This window comes from Fundulus heteroclitus, chromosome 8 (assembly GCF_011125445.2).
Source record: "Fundulus heteroclitus isolate FHET01 chromosome 8, MU-UCD_Fhet_4.1, whole genome shotgun sequence".
Taxonomy (NCBI): domain Eukaryota; kingdom Metazoa; phylum Chordata; class Actinopteri; order Cyprinodontiformes; family Fundulidae; genus Fundulus; species Fundulus heteroclitus.
Window position 1 is genome coordinate 10,782,492 of NC_046368.1, and position 21,659 is coordinate 10,804,150.

A 21,659-nucleotide genomic window follows, 5' to 3' on the forward strand; every position below is an offset into this window, starting at 1 on the left:
ATTTGAATGTCATGCTCCCGTGTCCGTTCCAAATTTGTAACAGTGGCTACGAGAAAAGAGCCTTAGTCACGTCATCAGTTTTCAGAGGAGGTCCCTTAACTTCAATCCCTTTACATGAAATCTAGCACACCCACTGCCTTCAGAGCTCACCTAAATAGAGTCCACATGTATGTAATTTAATCCCAGCATAAATACAGCTGTTCTGTGAAGGCCTCAGAGATTTATTTGAGATCATTAGTGAACATACAGCATCATGTAAACTATGCAACACAGCAGAAAGGTCAGGGATAACATTTTTGGGGAACTAGTGGTCGCCACATGTACTTATAACTTTTGCCAAGTCTTGGCTGCTTCTCTGAGAGCATTAGTCAGAAAAGAAGCCAAGAGGCAGATGGTTACTCTGGAGTATCTGCAGAGATCCGTAGCTCAGATGGGAGAAACCTTAACGTGAACCATTAGTTGTGCTCTCCTCAAAGACCAGAGGTTGGTAATCCAGGTTCAGAAAATTAAAACAAAAGCTTGAAAAAAGCTGGACTTAAACTCCAGTCCTCGAGGGCCTGTTTCCAGCAACCTTTAGATGTGTCTGTGCTTCAACACAATTTACTCCAACATGAGCTCATTAGCAGAGCTCCTCACAGCCTGACTGCATGGTAGTGAGGTAGTTTAGCCATTTGCTTCAGGTGTTTAGGGTAAGCGACACATCTAAAAGCTGCATCACCCCGGCTTTTGAGCATTTAACATTCTCGCCACTATTACTGTGCACCACGACGAGACAAACTTGCTCACATACACCCACTCAACACAAACACTTATTTCTACACATATAGTCACTCACCCCCCACACACACACACACCCACGCACAGGCACACAGTTAATCCAAATGGTTGAAGGTCATACAAAAAATAAAAAGATTAGTATCATATCAATGTGACCTGCCTACATTGATGATGGATCCAGCCTTGATTTAATAAAGTCAATCACGCAATTAGGATTCAAGCTAGAGATATCCTGTTTGTAGAGCAAATCTGCCCTTCTCAATATGACATGCCTGAAAGACCGTTACAGGACAGGTGACAAAAAATAAATAAAGAATAGGCAAAAGTTTGAATGTCTAGATTTAAAAAGCTGGTAGGGACACACCCAATAAGACTTGTAGCTGTAATTGCAGCAAAAATTTTCGGGGAGGGCCTAATACGTTTACATCGTAGACTTTCAGATTTTTATTTTGAAAAAAAGTTTGTATCACTTTAGCTGCCAGCGGTTTAGACAATGGCTTTGTCTTAATTTATTCTGTGGGGACAGCAAATTTAAACTGTTATACAAGATGTACACTAATTACCTTACATCATATCAAAGTGTCATATCTTCAGTGTTGTCCCACGAAAAGAAAAATCATGAAATATGTACTCACTTGTGTTAGCTACAGTATCATATTCACTCCACTTCACGATGATGCACTGCTTTCTGTTGGTCAATCACTAAAAATCTAAATAAAACAAAGCTTGTGGTTCTAATGTGATGAAAGTCTAATGAAGGTAATCTGTATAAGTTCAATGAGTATCAATACTTTGAAAGTGCATAAATCAGTTGGGAAAGAAGCGTAACAATGGATCTAAGAAATGTTAAGCAACAATGTTTTTTAACACCTACAGTGTATTTTTAGATTCCTGGAGAAGTTGTTATGTCTTTGCTGTTGTTTTGGTTCAATCCCAGTGGTTTGAACCAAAAGCCCTCAGCTATGAGTGGGTCTTATGTGTGATGAGAATAAACAATGGTGACTCATGGAGAGGTTTTGGTATAAATGATTATTGTAAGCCTGTTTTTCTCTTCTTCTTTTTTTCTTTTTAGCAGTGTCTGCCCTCAGGTTTCCCTGCTGTCTATCAGAAACCATCCTCAACAGAACGAACAATGTGCAAAGACACAAAGATTAGAATATGAATATTTGAAAATTTCACTCCAAAGACCCATATCTGGAATCTAAATTGAAAAGTTGCAGCATTCACAGCACATAATGGCGCAGGGACTATTACAGGAACTTAATTATTCACTGACCTGGCCATTCCACTCTAGCTTAGAGCAGTGCTCACTCAGATATTTGGCAGAGACGGCCATTAGGTCCCGGAGATGAAAAAGCCAGGGTTTGAATTGCAGCCGTTATCACCCAGTAACAAAACAACAAGCTTTAAAAGCTGTGCGATGCTTGAGGGTGCGGCCTAAAACGACCAACACGAGGCTGATATATCACTTAAAAGCTGCTACCACAGCTGGATCCTCAGCTGGATCGTCTGTTATTGTTCAGTGCAACTAATGGGTTGTCCTATTTTAAACGAGATAATAAACAGAAAAGAAATTGTTCCTTAATAGCCAACAAAGTCAACAGGGCTAGCACACTATGTAGGGGTGCATGGGTGCTGATGAGGGGGACATGGGGATTTAATAATATTAAATCTTGTGCTATCACACCCCCTAAGGCACCCAACATCAAAGCCAATAGAAAACAAAACCTGTTTGGTCAGATTTATACAGCCTCCCACAGAATTCTTCATCCACCATTAACTTTTCCACATTTTATCACGTTACAACCACAAAAACCAACACAGGTTTTGGAGTGTTATTTAATAAATCAACCCAATGTAGTATTTAATTGTCATACCTTTTGCCTTTCTATGCAAAATAGCTCAACCTCAATAAGACTGTATTGAGAATGACTGACTGTTCTCAAAGATTCTCAGTTATATTTGTGCCTGAACTTTGACTGAATCTTTCTAATACATGCATATGCTTCAATATATAAATGATTCCTTTGAGGCTCTGATTATGTGTTGAGTCTTTCCATGTATTCAGCTGCCTTCAGGTTCTTATTGACATCAATGACAGTCAATGGAAAAGGAATTAACAGATTCTTGGTCCCTGCTGACAAAAAGCAACTCCACAGCATTATGCTTCCACCATCATATTTCATTCTAGGGATGGTGGGCTAAGGGATGCATGGTGTTGTTTTTCCAAGATAAATGGAGCCAGATCTTCAAAAGATTTGTCCTATATTAAAACACAAATTACCGTGTGCAAAGCTGATCTTATACCAAGGTGAAAAGCAATTTGCATGTGTAAAATGAGCTCCTCTTCCGGCTCTCGGGGAAGCGGATGCTTTTCTTTCTCCTCCACTCTCCTATCCCCTCGCCCTCCGCCATATGTGCCAATCCTCTGCTTGTACTTCTATTAATTTTGGAGCCACTCTTTACATATCCTCAGAACTGTAAATTATGGATCTGGCCAGCTAGTTTCTCAATGCAAAGATCAAATTATCTGAACAAGAAGACTGGGCAAGGGAGACCCCTCATGCCCCGACGGGACATTTGCTGCTGGACACACGGACTCCTGTGAAGAGGATCATGTGTCTGTCCATTTTGTCAGTTGAGGATGTTGAAAATGCATACAAAATTGGATTTATGATAACAGAATTTCTGCTTTTTGGAGCTGGCGGTTACCTGGAGTGTCGAGAAATTCCGAAAATGTTGGCAGCAGATTCGGCCCATGTCAAGGCTGCCTGAACTATGTGAGGAATATGACGTGCATTCAACACTCAGACTGAAATACTGTTTAAGCAGAACTGCAGCCCAGTTGTGGTTCCTAAACTTACTGGCTGGATGGAATAGATGTTGGAGAAGCTGGAAGCTCAGCATTGGCAGAATGACCATAAAGGTGGCTGGACGGTTTGGACTTGAGAAGCACCAGTGAGACTTTTAGGCAAACTAAAAAAAAAAAAAAAGTCTGTTTGTTGAAAATGTATAGTTACATCAAAATTTCTGAATTATAATCAAATTGGGTAGTTCCTAAATATCACTCGTTCTGATGACCATGTCACTGTAGGGTCATTTGTGACATATCCAATCTGTTCTTAGAAGATGGATTGAACACTGCTCAATGAGAAGTTAGATTTTTGTGTGTAAAGTTTTGAAAACAATGTTGCTATTACTCTCCTTCCACATCAAAGACATTTCCTACATTGTCTATCATGTAAAATTCCAAGATGACACATTGAAGTTTGCGTTTTTTAAGCAAAGCTGTTAAAAAAGCTCAAAGTGTATGAATGGAACCGTGGCCCTGAATATTGTCAAATATCAACCCAAACCTAAGTTTTTAAGTTTTTTGCACAATTGATAAGTTCCCCATTCATTTTTTTTTTTTACAAAAAAATAGGTATTTAATAATCATAAGCAGCCAGATTAAAGAAGACAGGATGCTTCAGAAATCTTGCCTTGCTGAGTAGGTAGGAGAAAATATCTGCTTCTGCAGAGGACCATGTCATTTTATAGGTTAACTTATGAATTCTAAATATTGTCTGAATGTCTTTTAATTTTTTTTTCACTGTGCATAAGCTGAATCTGACATAAGTGGGTCAGTGACTGACTTTGATACCTAAGTGCATTAGATAGCGCTGCACAATCTGCTATTTGCAACTTCGAATGCTGAAGCTTCGGACCACAAGCCTGTCAAGGTGATCAACGTTTTTTTTTTTTTTTTGAGTGTGTGTGTCTTACTGACATCGTTTGTGTTCAGGTACCTGCGTGTGTGCGTCACACTCTCTCTAGGGAGAAATGTGATGTGTTTGTTTCTCATCTCTGACAGCTTGACACTGGGTTACTACATTGAAAAGCTTTTGAAGAACAAAGAAATATAAATATGGATCTGACTATTTTTTTTTTGTTACTCTAAAATTATACCAAAGATAAAAAATTAGACTTGGCTGTACATTGTTCTGTTTCATTTGACAATAACATTTTTGCAAGTGGTTAAGAGCTTCACAGCAGGTTATTTAGGGAAATGCACACCTTTAATCATGAATTTAATCTGTATTCTTGTAATGAGATATTTATGTTGGTGAAAGCTGCCCTAAGGTTTGCACAAATTTCCAGATATTCACAAATGCCAGGGCTTGGATCTCCCCAAACAAAGACGCACATATAAATTCCAATTTTTGACCAACTGAACCACAGTTTTCCATCCTATGATTAGATATGCTTTATTAAGGAACTATTCCTACTGCTGTGTTTTTCCAATCTTTTGGCACATTACAACACACTTCACATTGTACATTTGAATTGGTGTCACCTCATTAGTAACCAGAATACACCAATGGGAAAGTAAATCTCAGTATTTATGAGCTGTTCTTTGAAAGCTTTAGAGGTTTTTTAGAGAACACTACTGAACAGACATCACCGTCACCCCAAAAGAAACCACGAGATAGACCAGGTACAAAGTTACGGAGTTGTTAAAAGAAGGGTTAGGTCAAATCCAATATTGGAAACCTTTAAACATCTCAAACAACACTGTACAGTCAATCACTAAAAAAAGAGTACAACACAACTCCCAGCCTACAAACACATAAAGGAGAGCAATAATCTGACCAGCAGGCAAACGGCCCATGGCAACTCTGGAGGAGCTGCAGAGATCCACACGAAAGACAACTATTAAATGTACTGTCCACAAATTTACATAAAAGTGGCAAGAAGAGGGCCATTGTTGACGGCGGCCATAATAAATCCTGCTTTCAGTTTGCCAGAAACCATGTAGGAGACATAGCTAACGAGGGAGAAGTTGCTCTGGTCAGATGATGAGGATATTAAAAATGTTGGTCCTGACTTTTCTCAAAACATTTTTTTTTGTTTATATGTTTGTTTGACACATAGTTTTTGAGCCCTCCTATTGAATGGCAAGTTTTATCACTATACACCATTACTGTGGTAAAAGTTATATAAATGTGGCTGGGCCTCATTTATATAACTTTATATAGGTCATTTATTGCAAGACCACTGAAACCCCAAACTACAGCTACCAATGACAAGGGTTAAATCACAAACTTTTATGACTACATCAAATTATGAACACCTGCCCTATATTATGGGTCAGGGCTGCCAAAAGAGCCCTGACTTATTAAGGGTCTATGGACAAGTGAAATGGACTCCCCTGGCCACTTAAGGTGTAGCATGGTAGCAAGATGTTGACAGCAGATCCCATAAGAACTGACAGTTGCACGCCGGCTCCTTTGTCGATCAGACTTGTTAGTCCAGCTTATCTCGCAGATGCTCAGTTATATGCTGTGAAATGTGGAGACCAACACATCACCTCAAACCTGTGCTCCTCAAACCAAAGTACCATTTTTATGGATGGCAAAAGCAAAGTATATTGCCCAAAGCATCACACTGGCTCCGTTACCCTGCCTTCTTTCCATAGTGCATCCTGGTGCCTCTGTGCTCCCAAGGTCAGTAATGCACTAACACCAAGCCATCAGCGTGAAGTGGAAAAAATAAACTTTATTTCTGACCAGACCGCTTCCTTCAGCTGCTCAGATTTCTAGCTCTGATGCTCAGGTTTGTTGTGGTAGGTAGCAGAGGTTAACATGTGCAGCCCGCCTGAACTGTGGCCATGCACTCCAATGTGCAACATACTGTGATGTGCCGTGTATTCTGACATATTTTGATCAGAACCAGCATTAACTTATTCGGCAATGCTATTCCATGTGCTACATTTAATAACTGTAAATATTTTTTTTCTTATGTTGTAAATTTGCCTTCACGGTACGGTCTCTTATTCCTATTTGTTTTTATGTTTTTTATAGGTTATACCTTTATGTTTATCTTAAAGCTTCCATTTGAGTTTTACTTTGCTGCTAGGACACCTGAATTTGCCCACTACAGGGCAATAAAGGACATTTCTCCTTTATTCCACTGGAGCTACAATAGGTGCTCGGTTGGGTCAGGCCACACAGGCCAGCCTTCACTCCCTATGTGCATCACAGCGCCTTGGCTACCGTCTTGTCAGTTTATCTTTGTTGTTTCCTCAGACCATTTTTCATAGATACTTACCAGTGCACATCAGGAATACCCCACACAGGCAGCAGATTTGGAGATAACCCAGTCGTCTAGCCATACCAATTTGGCCCTTATCGAACTTGAGGTCATTTCTAATGTATGCACATTTTTCTTTATGACAAATTAAAACTGAGTGTGGACAAATCTGGCTGAAGCACAGTTTTACTGGGTAAAGGTTTAAATTGTGCACAGAGGGGAAGGGTATAGCTTGTCTAAGGGGATTCAGTCTGCCTGCTCCAGAGTGATTAGGAGGCTAAGCATTCTCAGTTACGAACAAGCTCTCAGACAGCTTGAGCTTCAGTAACAGACATGCTGCTGTAGTTTCTGTACGGAGGAACATTTCTCTGGTGAATATTGCTCATGTGTTTGACATTTCAAGTCAGAAAACGAGAACAAGAGATTGCAATAAACATGCATATCACTGCAATGCCGCTTGCGTGCAATCGATACGATGCTGGAAACTCCCTCCTTCCAAAGCATTGTGTGCTGATGGAGATAGAATATCTCTTTATCATTCAATGCTTTTCTATGTGATAATTCTTCTGCCTCTGGGGAGAAAAAAAATAGATCGGGCCAAACGTCTAGGCTTCTGGCGTACCCACTGGAAATGGGGAAGCGTGGAGGTGTCTAATGCATATAGCATGGTAAAAGACTCCCAGCGTCACTGTTAATGCAAAAAAGCCATGAAACATGTGAGTGGTGTTTTTAGATTCATCCTCTGCCGATGTAGACTGCATTTTCTGCTGTCAAAGTAAGGTTTACTTCCAAAGCCTGCTCCGGCATGCCTAGTCAGTATAAGAACAACAACAATAAGGAAATCCAGAGCAGAGTCTTTTATTAGTTTACTAATTCCATATTAGATACACTGTCTTGCAAAATATTCATAAATTTAACATTTTTTACAGTTTGTTAAATATCATTGGAATTTCTTGATGGTGTATTAACACACAGTGTTTTGTACTTGTGAAATAGTACGACACATTTTATTTTATTATATTATAAACTTTATTTTGCGGCCTGACCTCAATTCAAGAAAGATAAAGATTTGGCTCGTTGGCACAGGTGGCTGATGCAGATGGAGACTTTTTGTTTTTAATGAGGGCAAAATAATTTCTTATAAGTTACATACAATAAAAAATGTTAGGCACAGCAATGGGTTTGTCTTTGAATAACCATGCTTTTTTCCCCCGCTTATTTCAAAGTAAACAGGACAACATCAATGCATTCACATTACTTAGAGGAAGACTTTGTTGCACCCAAATCTGCTTTGAATTACTTGATTGATACGGCGAAACTTTTCAAAGAAAAAGTGAAACAAATCCTCTTCTTATTGCTGAGAATAGACTTGTTTGTGTGCGTATGTGCGTATGTGTGTTTCAACTAAGCCCAAAATAATTTGCAAACTGGGTCCTTTTTAATTTATCAAGTAAAATATGCAGAACCCTTTTTTTCAAGTTTTGTAACTACAAAGCTTTACACTTCCCCTTACAACATAAACTCTGACTACTTTATTTGTTTCACTAAAATATCGCATGTTTGGTTCATTATTGAGCAGGTCAAAAAATATATATCTTTAGTGGTGTTTGCTTTTAAAATTACATTTTATTGGCCTACAAGCAATGTCCGAAAATTAACTTCCTGATTGACCGGCCAAGTTGGCCAGTAGACGTAAAACTCAACTGGCCAAGCATGTTTTTTTACAGGCCAAGGTAAGTCTGACTGACTCCTGCTAAATATCTCCACATAATCCTGCTACGTTATTAGCCTGAGCTAAACACTGGCTGTTAGCAAACAGACATGACAAAGTTGCTGTCATTCTCATGTCATATGTGCAATGTGTTTGTGTACGTGCGCCTTTGTTGTCATACTAGCTGACAGCAGATGAACATAAAGAAGCATCCACTTAAATGATGACTGAAAAACACAATTTATTTGCTACAAACATTTACTCGCCGTGTGGCAGCTAGCCCTCTGAAATTTACTCGCTAAACAGAAAATTTAATCGCATTTGGCATCTGGCAAATGTTAATTTCAGACCCTGCCTACCAGTATTGCCGACTTGACGGTATTGACGCATGTGACAAAAGCTTTGGACACCCCAGACCTAAACCATCCCATTGTAGCTCTAATTGTATATTTAAGGTTGTTGTTCTCCAGGAGGGGGAACCTCTGAACGGATTTTCTTTCAGACTTGCTCTATATCTAGCTTCATCAATCCTCTCATCAACTCTAAACCAGCTTCTCTGTCTCTTATCCCAGCAAAATGTTTCCACCAAAATGTCCCACGGTGTAAATTATATCTTCATGGTAAGGTACATTGTTAGTCTCACCCCTCAACCAGGCCACAATTTACAGACAGAATTTTATTTGTCAGTTCTTCACAAATGTTCTTTGGTTTATCACATGCATTCCAAAAAAAGTACCTCTACCTCACAGCTTGTGGTTGTAGTGTGACTAAACGTGGAAACGTGTGAGCATACGTTTGTATAAAGGCATACTGTACAGTGCATTGTATTCTGCAATGTTGGAAATGGTCCAGTGTCCGCTTGTCTATTATCAGCTGAGCAAAACTGTCAACTCCTTTTTTTTCTAGCTAAGTGTCAAAGTGGGATTAGACTGAAGCCAGATAATGTGTAAAGCCATGAGCTATTATCCATACAGCAGACCAGGAGACCAAAGAACCCTCAGTTTTCAATAAGATGTGTATCCCTGTGTGGAAACCATTTCTTAATAAAGCAATTTTTAATGTTGGTCAGTATCCTTTGTCACGCTACATAACTGATAATGCTCCTGCTCTTAAAGCAAACATAACCGAACAAATGAAATGACGAGCATCAAGGCCGGATTTGACCCACTCCTTTGCAAGATCTCTGGCACAGAAAGATATGACTTCAAAACCATCAGTGGACTTGAAAATATGAAACAGACTAGAAGAAGAAAAGAGCAATATCAAACCAGAGCAGTGTGAGAAATTGGTGATGCCTCGCAGGTTCAGATGTGCCGGGGTCGATCAAAGAAGTGAAAAAAAATCTCATCAGCAACCTGCTGCACAATGTATGCTTCTTTCTAAAGGTTTATTTGATATACTAACCCTAAAACAACAGTGCCCCTGGTCATAATAGTTTTTAAGATTATATTATGTTCAACCTTTGCATTTAAAATTTAAGGATCATTCTGTTTTTTTCTCGTTTATCTGGAGTGCATGAAGCACAACAGCACAAAATTGAGAATAGATCTAAGCTTTATTACCTAATTCCAGTCTGCTATGGTTCTACCTAAAACAACTTTAATAGCATTTCTTTTTACAGCTTGTTTGCAGCCATCCCACTTCTTCATCTGCCCAAACTTGTCTACCTATCACAATGTTTTGCATAGATCCCCCCCCCCTCTTTTCACAGTATGAACCACCTGTTTTAGAAAAGATTCCCCCAGGTTTCAGGAGTCTCTCAGATCTAGCCTCTGTATCACATCTGATGGGTGATGCGCGCAGAGAAGGAAGGGATAAAGATCCCCGAGGCACAAAAATCACCAAGCTCCCTCAGAAACAGCTGCCTGTACCATCTTTGCTTTCCCTCCAAGACCCCTCTGAATGATTTAAATGCCCCCGGATAAAAAAAGATACGGATGAAGAGAGGGAAAACTGGGCCGCTGCTTGGGGCACAACCTGACATATATGGCTGAGGAAATGTTTTATTTTTTATTTTATTTTATTTTTTACTTTTCAAAGTGCAACACAACTGCATATTTGGGAGATGCTGAAGGGAATCAGGAGTTGACTCGCCTGTATATCATCTCCTTATTTAATCTATTCATGAGGAAGTACACTTTTTTTTACCCTTTTCCCTGAAAGCTTAGGATATTATGTTTGTTTTTGACACAACAGACTGGGCAACAATTTAAGCTTATTGCTCTCGATTATTGTCAGGAGACATACGAGACCATCTGTTGAGGATTGAAAGCTGATTATTATAAATGGTAAAAATTTTAAGAAGTTGGTTCACCAGTCTCCTTTTTAATGGCCATACAATTTATTTGTACTGGTGACCTTGTATTCCAGTGTAACATGATAATTATCTCAGGCAAGAACACGTTCTCCTGCTTTAGCAGATCACAGCACCAACAACAGGCTGCGGACTCAATGACATTGATCTTAAAACAATTTTCTAATTTCGCCTAAGGTTGTTTTGTGGTGACTTACAGAGAAAGGGATTTATCAATGTATTCTTTTTGTTTTCCAGTAAGCAGGGGGCATTGAGGGCACCTTGAAGTCAGCATTAGTATTCTCTCCTCTGCTGCCCTCAGCTCATAATCCTAAAACATATTATTCCTACAGTGAACTGTGGTGCTGGCACAATCATGCTTTGCTTTCTTTTTTTTTTTTTTTTTTTTTTTGCATGAGTACAGAAGCTGGCAAGCACAATAGAGCTAAATACAGGCCAATCCTGGAATCCTTAGTAACCATAAGAAACCACTTTTTAGAGCAGTTCTTCAAATTTGGGATTTGAACCTCCTTTATTCAATTATAAGAATTCTGAATCGCAACAAGGACATGCTTTGCTTCAATGTCATATTTTCTTGTCTTTCCAATTTTGAGGAGAGGCTAAACGAAATGGACTTCTGTGTCAACTCAAATTTGTGGCCCAGGAAAACAGAAAACTGTGGGTTACAAATTACAAGTTTCTAAACACTCCGTGGAAAAACAGATAATGTTTACTCAGAAAAAATGCAGTAATATAATTTAATTCATAGGCACTTGTTAGTGTAAGGCACTAGGATTTCCAAGCTAAGCTAAACGCAGACAGTATCACAGAATTGGAAAGTCAAAATCAAACGCTTTTTAAAACGTGGAGAGTTTTAGAATTGTGTATTAACCCTTGTGTGGTGTTCATATTATTGTTACTCAGCCAGTGTTTGTGGGTCTGGTGGACCCGTTGCATTTGTGCTTTTTAATGCCTCACAATCAAACACTTTTGTGTAAAAATACTTAACAAATGCTACTTCAACCCAATTGCAAGTTGTATAAACTAAATATTTGGTTGTTTAAAGTATAATAAAGCAAATTAATTATAATAAAATCATGATATGAATGGAAACAAATTCACACGTGAAGCAAGGTTTTTCCAAAACTAGTGACTTTTAGTTTTTTGAACTCAGAAATTTAACCCATTCAGGTGCACAACACAAGCTATATGAACACAGAGTAAATCTATCAGTCAAGAACACACATCAGCCCCATGACCTTTAGCCAATGGCCTGCACAACACACGAGGGGCAGAATTTTACTGTGTGTGTTGCAGATATACTTTTTGCACTTGATGCATCTATGTTGTATTTTTCTGTCCATCTTCCACACTTTGCACTGATTCTTCTTGTTGCCAAACATGTACTGGAACAGCATCACACACTTACTTCAGGCTCTGCAGATTCTGGTTCTGCAGATTGGGTGGATAGGGCAGCATTCTCCTCCGGAATCCTCCTCATTTGGCACATAGGATACCAGGGTTGTGTCACCCATGTATGCAAACTTGTAAGGCTTGACTTTAGACCCAGAAACTCAAGCAAGGATAAGAACCCTGAAGTAGGCATGTAAATGGGTTTGGCCCATTTCCTTCCACCTCTCTCCAAAAACAAGAATAATTTTCTGGATGGAATCTGGTATGAAAAGCTGAAAAGAAGACTTCATGTCCTGTGTGTAAGTAACTGCCACTTGCGTTGGTCCTGGTTGCATCCTTATCACATTGGTAGCCTGCGGGGTGACTCTTTTCTTGGGCGAGACCATTCAATTTCAAAATTTTTGACTTCCATATTTCCTCACTTATTCCATGATGACTGTTTTGTTTTTGTTCTTTCTTGTTCTTGGCCCTGTGGCTGGGTGCAGACGGCCTGGTCTGGAGACTTGTCTTCGTTTTGGAACTGGCTGATGCTCAATCTCGTCCTGCTTCAGAGTCACTGTCAGACTCAATTTTCAGAAATGGGATCTTCAAATTCTGAAACCTCTTTTTTTTAATACTATCTCTCAACATTATCATCAAAAACTTCTCTCTCTTCCAAAATCAATTACAGGGCCCTCTGCGCACAGTATCTTTTGGCCACCTTGATCGGTTGTTATAAGAAACCACACTGGCAAAGCTATATTTATACTCTATCTACTCCATTTGTAGCAGAAAGAGTGTGATAAACTCAAGATTACCACAAAACAGAAAGTTAAATGTGCCCAGACAGGAGGAGGAAAGAGTGTTGTGTACACAGAACGTCAGTTTCCACACTTCAATTAGCCCCGGGTCCAGTGGACCCGGACACCTTATATGTAATAGAAATGTGTAGGGGGGGTATACGGCGTGTAGTCAATAAAATCGTTTTCTGATATATGTTCTTCACACAAAATGAGCCAAGGCCAGTGAATCTGAGTTTGAAAAATTAATTGATTGTATCATTTTTCGTTCAATAAAAAATGAAAACGGGTCCCACAGACCCGAACACCACATAAGGGTTAAAGTGAGGTGACTTGAACAATGTGTCCGCGTAGCCTTTACTCTGATCCTAGCAGAAAAGGAACAGCAAAAGAGAGGCTGTAATGGCTGCTTCAACTTATCAAAAGCTTAGCTCTGCGTCCAACCAAAGCTCCGGTTTTCTTCTCCAAATAACAACTGTACTCAATTTAAAGGTTTGATACTTCACTTTGTAACAGTGAGGTTAGGCTGCTGAAATAAAATAATATATTTTAAAGGAGCTTAGTGTAAATTCTAGGATTCTTGCTAATGTCTGCCCCCTCTGGTGACAAGTTGAAATTACACCAGTGTTGTGTATGTGCGTGGGAGAAGAAGACAAAACATCTGCCGCTGCGACTGCACAGCTCTTTTATTTAGAGGCTTGATGTCTTCTGAGGTAAGAAAGCTAAACATATTGAAGTTAGCCTGTGTTCTCTTGCTAATGCATTGATTACGGCGCAGACTCAACAAAGTAGCCGGGTGAACGAGAACGTGCAGCGTGTCACACCTACGAACATGTCCAGAGGATTCAGTCCGAATCCCTCTCCCATGAGCCGACTATTGCAGCCCACAAGGGCAAATGGAGGATAACTCATTTTAGACCACGGGTAAGGGCATATATGGGAAAGAAAATAAATAATGTTCAATTTCAAAACTTGCACTGTGCACCTTTAAGTATTATAAAAATCTTTACCATGGGTGCCAAGTATGGATTCGACTGCATCAACGACTGTTTGACAAGTCTTACAAAACGATCATAATGAGGGTTAAAATGGCAGAAGACGTTACATTTAGAAATTAGTTTAGTATTTTTATTGACAAATCACACAGGCATATAACACTTTTAAATAAACCTTTTACCAGTGTTTTATTGTTGTTGTTTTCGGTTCATAATTTCAGATAAAATGAAAATAAAATGAACAAACAACATATGTATCTGAAACATCATAACACCTTGCAGCTGCAGAATAAAAGTATTTTCTATAGGTTTTCTGTTTCATCGCACCTTCAGAATAGCAACTGTTTTACTTATTCACAGCTGCACTGTGAAAGTATTTTTTCAGGAAATCTACAAAAGAAAATTCTTTTTTCTAATCTAACTGTCTAATTGGCCAATGTGAGGATTTTTTCTAAGCTCGTGATGCTAAATATAAAGAGAGCGGGATGTGTTAAAGTTATACTCCAGCAAAAGCATCTCTCTATGCAAGCTACATGAGGTTGACATGATCTCTCTCGCTGGTTTCCTTTTCATCAATATTACATTGTGAGGAGGATGCTAAGCTGTACCTGGCTTCCTCCAATACTGTGGGGGAGGGAGTTGTATGCATTTCTCTGACTGTTAATTCCATTTCCCATAGCCGGTTCGTCTGTGGCATGTGCTGATTTGAATCCCAACCGGTCCTCCTTTTCATTCCTTGTTCTGGAGAAGGAGGGTATGTTTTTAAATGAACGGACCACAGCGCATGCTTTTTCGTGGGAATGAGTCCGCCTCTAGCAGAGAATCTCACCCGGAAACCAGGCGAGCAGAGAACTGGAATTAATTACACTAACGAGTTCACCCAGATCGGCGCCAGCTACAACCCTCAAACACCAATACGGTGTCCTGCTAAAGTATTCAAAGCCCTTGAACTATTTCACATTTTGTCCTGTTGGTGGATGCATTTATGTTGTGGAACAAACTTTCTTTGCTGTTAGGGCTTTTTAGAGCTATTGGAGCATGTATCTAAGTCCTGCACATCAAGAGATAATATTTGTCCCTTCATCTGTCCAAAATACCTCAAACTGCATCAGATTGAATGGAGAACATCTTTTAACACCACTGTACAAGTATGGCCATACATTTTCCAATAGATTAGGGTTTGCCTAATCAAACATGAATATGCTTTGAGATTTGGCGGGCTTTTAGAAAGAATTCATGACAAAAAACTGAATCAAAATATTACGTGCTGATTAACACACACTGATGTCAGGCTGAACACTGACTGACGTAAATATGCGTACTAGGAGATATAAGGTCATTTTGTGGCAGAAAACTAAAACCTTCCACATTTTAATAAAATGGCATCTCCTTGAAATAATTTTACTAGTTCATTTATTTTTGAAATGAGTAGAATCTGATATTGTCAGTGAAAAATAGTCTAGTTAAGTGTCATTAAGAAATTGCATAAACAGACGAGCTAATTAACATGAGCACTGATGTCAGGCTGAACACTGACTGAAACAAACATGAATACTAGGAGATGTAACTACAGCAGCTAGGGAGCACAATGACCAGCACAAAGCAGTGTTCCCTTCAGCCTGCAACCCAAGTTTCTTCAATTTGGCGTCATTTCACCGCTCAAATCTGCTCCTGCTGTAGCTGCTGTAGCTAACCCTCCGTGCATGTATGTTTACTCCAGTGTTCACTTTAGCCCTGACGCTTCCAAGAGAAATTAATGCCACTGCTTCCAGCTCACTCCCCTTCACTCCACTGTCATTTCTTGAATTTGTTTGGAAATAAGTCAGAATATCCCAAAGCATTACCAACACCGACACAGCCGAGCCGTGGCGTCTCTGTAGGCTACAAATGTACAACCCAACAACCAGCCCCCGTCTAGCTTTAATTGGTTAGCAGGTTGCCTTCAGTCGTTGATTTCATTGATTGAATTGTATGATTAACAAATCAAAGATAGAAATAATTTAGAAAGTTGGCCACTCCGAGGTAAAAAAACAAACAAAACAAAACTAGCTTCCAGTCCTAGTTGGGCACGGCCCCCCAATGCCCACCCATGCTGCCGGTACTAGACACATAGCTACGTTAACACGCTGGAACCTGTATAACAGCCCAAACCTGCTTTAAATCCACACTTTGATCCACTTCTCCACTGTGTTCCTTGGACCTTATGATGCCATTTGTTTGGCAATGTTCTCTAACATATTTTTGAGACCTTCACAGAACAGTTGTATGCATAATGAGATGACATCACACGCAGATGGACTTTATGAAATGTCACAGTAACTGTTACAGGGAGCTGGCGGCATTGTATTATGTTTAGGGGTGTTAGGGTGAATACAAATCTCTGCCACACTTTTTAGATTTTTACCAGCAAAAAAAAGTTCCTGCTGTTAGGGTACTGTCTACCGCATCAGCTTTGCTCAGATTTCTGCTACATGAAATCCCAACAAAGTAGCCTACCTAAACGTCTGTGGTGTTAACATGACAGCGTGATATTTTTTTTGCAAACTATTGTGAATGGAACCCAGACCCCAACCCATTTACATAGAAACATCGGACCTTAACATCAAGATGGAAAAGTGTGGGTTGCCTGCTCCTCCCTGAATATGACTCCTAATTGCTTCAGGAAGAAGCTCACCGATTTGCGTGAGAACCTCAACAACTCTTCCTTTCCTGCATCTTGCCGCTCTTATCCCACCATTTAACACTTAAGGCTCTAAGGAAATGTTCATGGCTCAATGCATATGGGGGCTTTAAACTCAGCTTTTGAACAGAGCAAAGAGAGAGAGAGGGAAAGAGAGAGGGGGATGAATGGAGGAGGAATTTAAATCTCAATGCGTCCTTAGGCAGGAGACACCATGTTGGCATTCAGACACTGCGAGGCACAGAGCCTTTGCCAGCCGAGGGCTCTAAAGAGTTTTTTTTTTTTTTTTTTTTACAAAAAGCGCAGAGCAGCGAGGCAGCGCAGGCTTCAGGGATCTGTCACAGGCTCAGAAGCAGGACTCGCTCCAAGGTTAACAACACATTCGGCTTGTTTGTGGACCTTTGAGGGGCCAGCAGACAAGACTGACGGAGAGCTTAATGGGGAGCAGCGCTCTCCGTGCAACAGTCATGGGAAAAGTAGACAAAGCAGCCTAAACTGGCGTCTGCAGCAGAGGATCATCCAGGCATGCCAGTAGTTGCAGCATTTACTTCTGAATGCAACTTATTGCACGTAGCCACGGGGAAACCTTTGGTTGTTTTAAACATGTTCTCCCCTTTATGATACCCGTCTGCGCTCTTCGTCCTTTTAGAATCATGTGCGCTTTTGCTGCTACGGAGAAACGCCAGAGCAGCTGCGGAAGCAATAGTAGTTTTGCTGCCGTTCGCATCCATCCACACCCATAATGATGCTGACCTAAATAGACTTTGAATGCACAAATAATTAATGTGCTCCCCCCCTATGCAAAACCCACCTATGGACGACACAAACTGAGCGCAGCCAATATTTCATCCCGTATGGCAGTTCTCATTGTTGAGTTACGTAAAAATGGTAAACGACACGATGTCTGTGCCGATGCTGGGTTTGTCTGGGAACTCACCGCAAACTGGATGCGTTGCTCTTCGCCCTGACTTATCGGAGACTTTATCCTTCCCGTCTCAATCCCGGCCGTTCACCATGGCAAGACTTGACCCTCTCTCTCTTTTTCTGTTGTTGGTGTTGTTCGCCCCCAATCAGGGAGATGAATGAACGCAGCGGTTTATGATCCCGATTCGCGCAGGGAAGGCACACTCGGTCGGAAGCAGAAAGAACAGTCCCCTCCGAAGGCAGCCGTGAACAGCTCCGGTGCTGAAATCTTGTCTTCCCCCCCCCCCCCCTCCACCTCCTTTCTACTCCGCCCTCCTCCCTGAGCTACTCCCTCAGCATCCGAGGAGACGCACAGCAGCTGCTGTTCAGGGCAGGCAGGAAGAGCGCTCTGTGCAGACTCGGAGCCGGCCGCTCACGTTAAATGCCAGATTTATGACCTTCATATTTACACTTCCTCCTGTTTCCACAGAGAGTTCCTGCAGTGAATTAGTGGCGATCATTCAGGTTAATAACTTGTGGGGCTCATCAGGCTTGGACCGGAGCTTCGCGATTGGCCGGAACCTCTGGGGCCAGGACGTTTGGGGCAGATGCTTCCGGACCAGCCGATTATTTCACACACGCACGCACACACACACACACACACACACACACACACACACACACACACACACACACACACACACACACACACACACACACACACACACACACACACAAATGCAAACCTTAGCACAGAGCCACTTTGAGAGTGGCTGTGTGCAGCTTAGAGATTCTGATCTCATTTTAGTCACGTTTTATGCGTAAACGGTTCAGTGAGGGGGCTGCAGAGTTAGGCGACTCTGTAGAGATTATTTAAAAACACAGAAGCACTGTGCACATGACACATCAAGTTTTTTTTTTTCGTTCTCTGCAATTCTTGTTTGAGATATGCTGCTGCTTTCAAAATTATTAAAAATTATATTATTTTTGTTTTAATTATTCTGCTTTTTTTTCTTTCTACATCAAAATATCCCCATGTGTTGGAATGACATCATTCCCACCCTTACAGAAAAAAGCCCTATATAACCCCCAAGCAAAAACATACATTATATTGTAAAATGTACATGTACATTTTTGCTATTTTGTCACACTTAAATGTTTTAGATCATCACACAAATCATAATATCAGACAAATTAACAAGAATGTGAGAAAATAATTGACCCCACAATGTTATACCATAATTGAACAGTTAAACCAATTTCTTTTGCTCAATTTCACTACCCACATTCAGACCGGTTTATTGGCAGACCTCTAGAATATAGAAATTACTTAGATGGACCTGTTTGACAACATGACAAAGGGTAACATATTTCAAAAAGGCATACAATCTTAAGAAATTCTAGAACAGATAAGAAACAAAGTAAATGAAACTATAAGTCAGACAAAGAGTATAAATCCATGCTCTAACGTCCTTCCAGCAATCCACAGTGAGAATCTTTATCCAAGAATGGAGAAAACATGGAACAGTGGAGAACATTCCCAGAAGTGTCTGGCCTACAAAATTCCAAAAGCACATTCACCACTCTTTGAGGAGTCACAAAAACAAAATGTAATGGCCTTTCTTCCCTTTATTAAGGTCCTTGTTGATGATTCAACAATAGGGAAGGGAAGAAAATGGCATCACTGTCCAGTCTCAGAGTTCCAGTCTCAAAGTTGCCAAAAATCCCCAATCTTATGGAGTTTAAAATGCAAACTGACAAGAAAAAAGCGGCACATTTTTGAATATGTGTCTTCTTATATTTGACATTAAACTAATAATTTCATAATAATAATTTCATAAAGATGTACCACCTACATACTGTACAGTCATACATGGTTATGGTGTTATTGTGGACTAGGGCTGCTTTGCTGCCTCAGGATCTGGACGAGCCATAGTTGATGGAACCATAAATTTGGGTCCCTACCAGGAAATCCTGAGGGAAAACATGAAGCCATCGGTTCATGACCTTAAGCTCTAGCGTCCGTGATGTATGCAGCGGCACAATGATTTAAAGCACACCACCTTTCAATTGTACAAAAACGTCTCAATCAGAATCATCTTTATTGGCCAGGCTTGTGTGCACAAAGAAGGAATATAACTTTGGTCTCATAAGCTCACAGTATGCGGACATTAAGTACAAATATATAAATGTTTGAGGAAATAAAATAAAAGATAGAAAGAAGAATATGTTCATACATGCAAATGTAGGCATTTTATATAAAGGGAGGTTTTAATAATGTAAATATGCTTCTATTTTATTTATTTTTTTACACTAGTAAAGTTGATCACTCAGGCTGAAGCGTGTCCATTGTGTTTAAAATAAAAACAATTAGACATCTTTATCAGGCTGCAATTCAAAATTTCAACATGAAATTTAGATAAAACGTTGACGTTTTTAAATTCTGAACTCCTAATCAGGATAGAAACCATCCTTAAAGGAGCGTTTACTTTGAAAAGATTATTACTAAAGTGGCTAATATTGCAATATTTTTTGTAAATATATTTGTTTGGGAATACATTTTAAAAAATAAATAAAAGGGCTAAAGAAAGGTTAATAAATTCAGATCTGTCAAAAATCAAAGGAAATCTAGAGAGACTTTAAAAAGCAAAATGAGAATAATGGTGCCCAGACAAATTAGAATGGCTAAAAACTGAAATTTAAATATTATTTTATGTTCTATATTTTGATCAGTCGTTTTTTTTGTTTTTTTATGGTCTTACAATTAACAGCACATTAATTAATTTGCTAAGCTATCTATTGGCCAATAATCATTTTTTTTATTTATTTTTTTCTAAATGAATTTTTAACTATGTCAAGATATGTAAGATGGCTGTTCTTCTTAAGTTACCACAGGAAGGAAAGTCTCCGCTGGGCTTTTTTCCAAACTGTATTTATGTGTGAACATGAGAAAAGGTGGTTCCTAGGACCCAGATGCCATCCATGGTGGACACAGCGTTGTTGAGGATGGTGACGTGGAGGCAGTGTCAGACGTGTTCTCCGGGAAATCCAACATTGTCTCATCTGCCTTAAGCCTGGGAAACACCAGGTGGTTCTGACCGCACAAGTGAACTAGCTGCTCCACATACTGCCTGTGTGTAGACTCATCATTGTCCTGGATCACACCGATGAAAACGGTGTCATCTGCATACTTTATCAGTTTCACGGACGGTTCTGCCAAGGTCCGGTCCTTTGTCTACACATTGTAATTGAGGACGGTGAAAAGGAAGGAGAGTTCTCTGCATGGATCACTGGGTGGTCGAGATGGTGCAGTAGGTCTAAGTGCAGATGGGGGCCAGCTGGACAGTGCAGGATCTCAGGTAGAAGGGGGCCAACATCAGGTCCTTCTTGCGCTGAAAGAGCCTATTGACATACTTTCTGGAGATCTCGAGTGCGGTTAGTGGAGAGAGGTGAGACGTTACAAAATTGCTGGGGTTTAAGTGAAAATGTTTGAGTGGATCAGTCAAAGTCTAAACGTAACCCTTTTGATGGCGGCTCCAGTGTAGGGGTTGAAAACATGTGAGTTTGCTTTTAGAAAATCCTCAACACCATTGATCCAAAATAGCCGACACCTTCTCTTCTATCGATTGACACCTATCTCAATCAGCTGCATCTGTCCATGCTGTCTCCACATCCAATCACATCCACTGGAGTTGCATAATGTGATTCAAGTCCCACCTACTCTTCTGCATACAGCTCAGGTCCATCAGCTCTTACACTGATCCTAAGATCAGGCCGGTAGCAAATCAAATTCCTGTCATAGCAATTTACAATTTTTATTTAATTTTATTTAAATTTACAATTATCTGCACCCTCAGTCAGTAACTGTATAGGTGGCATTACCAAGTGACCTTTGAAGTGGTTTATAAAAAAGTAGAAAAAAATTATGGAAAAGCAGTTTTTTTAAGAATCATTAAACCCCTGATTAGGCTGGCTGAGGCGGTCAGCACAAGGCAGAGCTTTTCTAAAAGCAAAGATGAGATCCTGAGGTTCCCAA

The 21,659-nt window shown here is 40.0% G+C and overlaps 1 protein-coding gene across 2 annotated transcripts in view; it reads right to left on the minus strand.

The window, feature by feature from the left end:
• The window catches only part of phf24 (PHD finger protein 24), a 51,725-nt gene extending 33,782 nt beyond the window's left edge, over positions 1 to 17,943 (minus strand). The window contains exon 1 of one of the 2 annotated variants that reach the window (XM_021318763.2): positions 17,658 to 17,943. The gene's annotated coding sequence lies outside the window, so the exon portion shown is untranslated. The remainder of the gene's footprint in view (positions 1 to 17,657) is intronic. The other variant, XM_021318764.2, reaches the window with a different exon arrangement.
• Between the last annotated feature and the right edge of the window lie 3,716 nt (positions 17,944 to 21,659).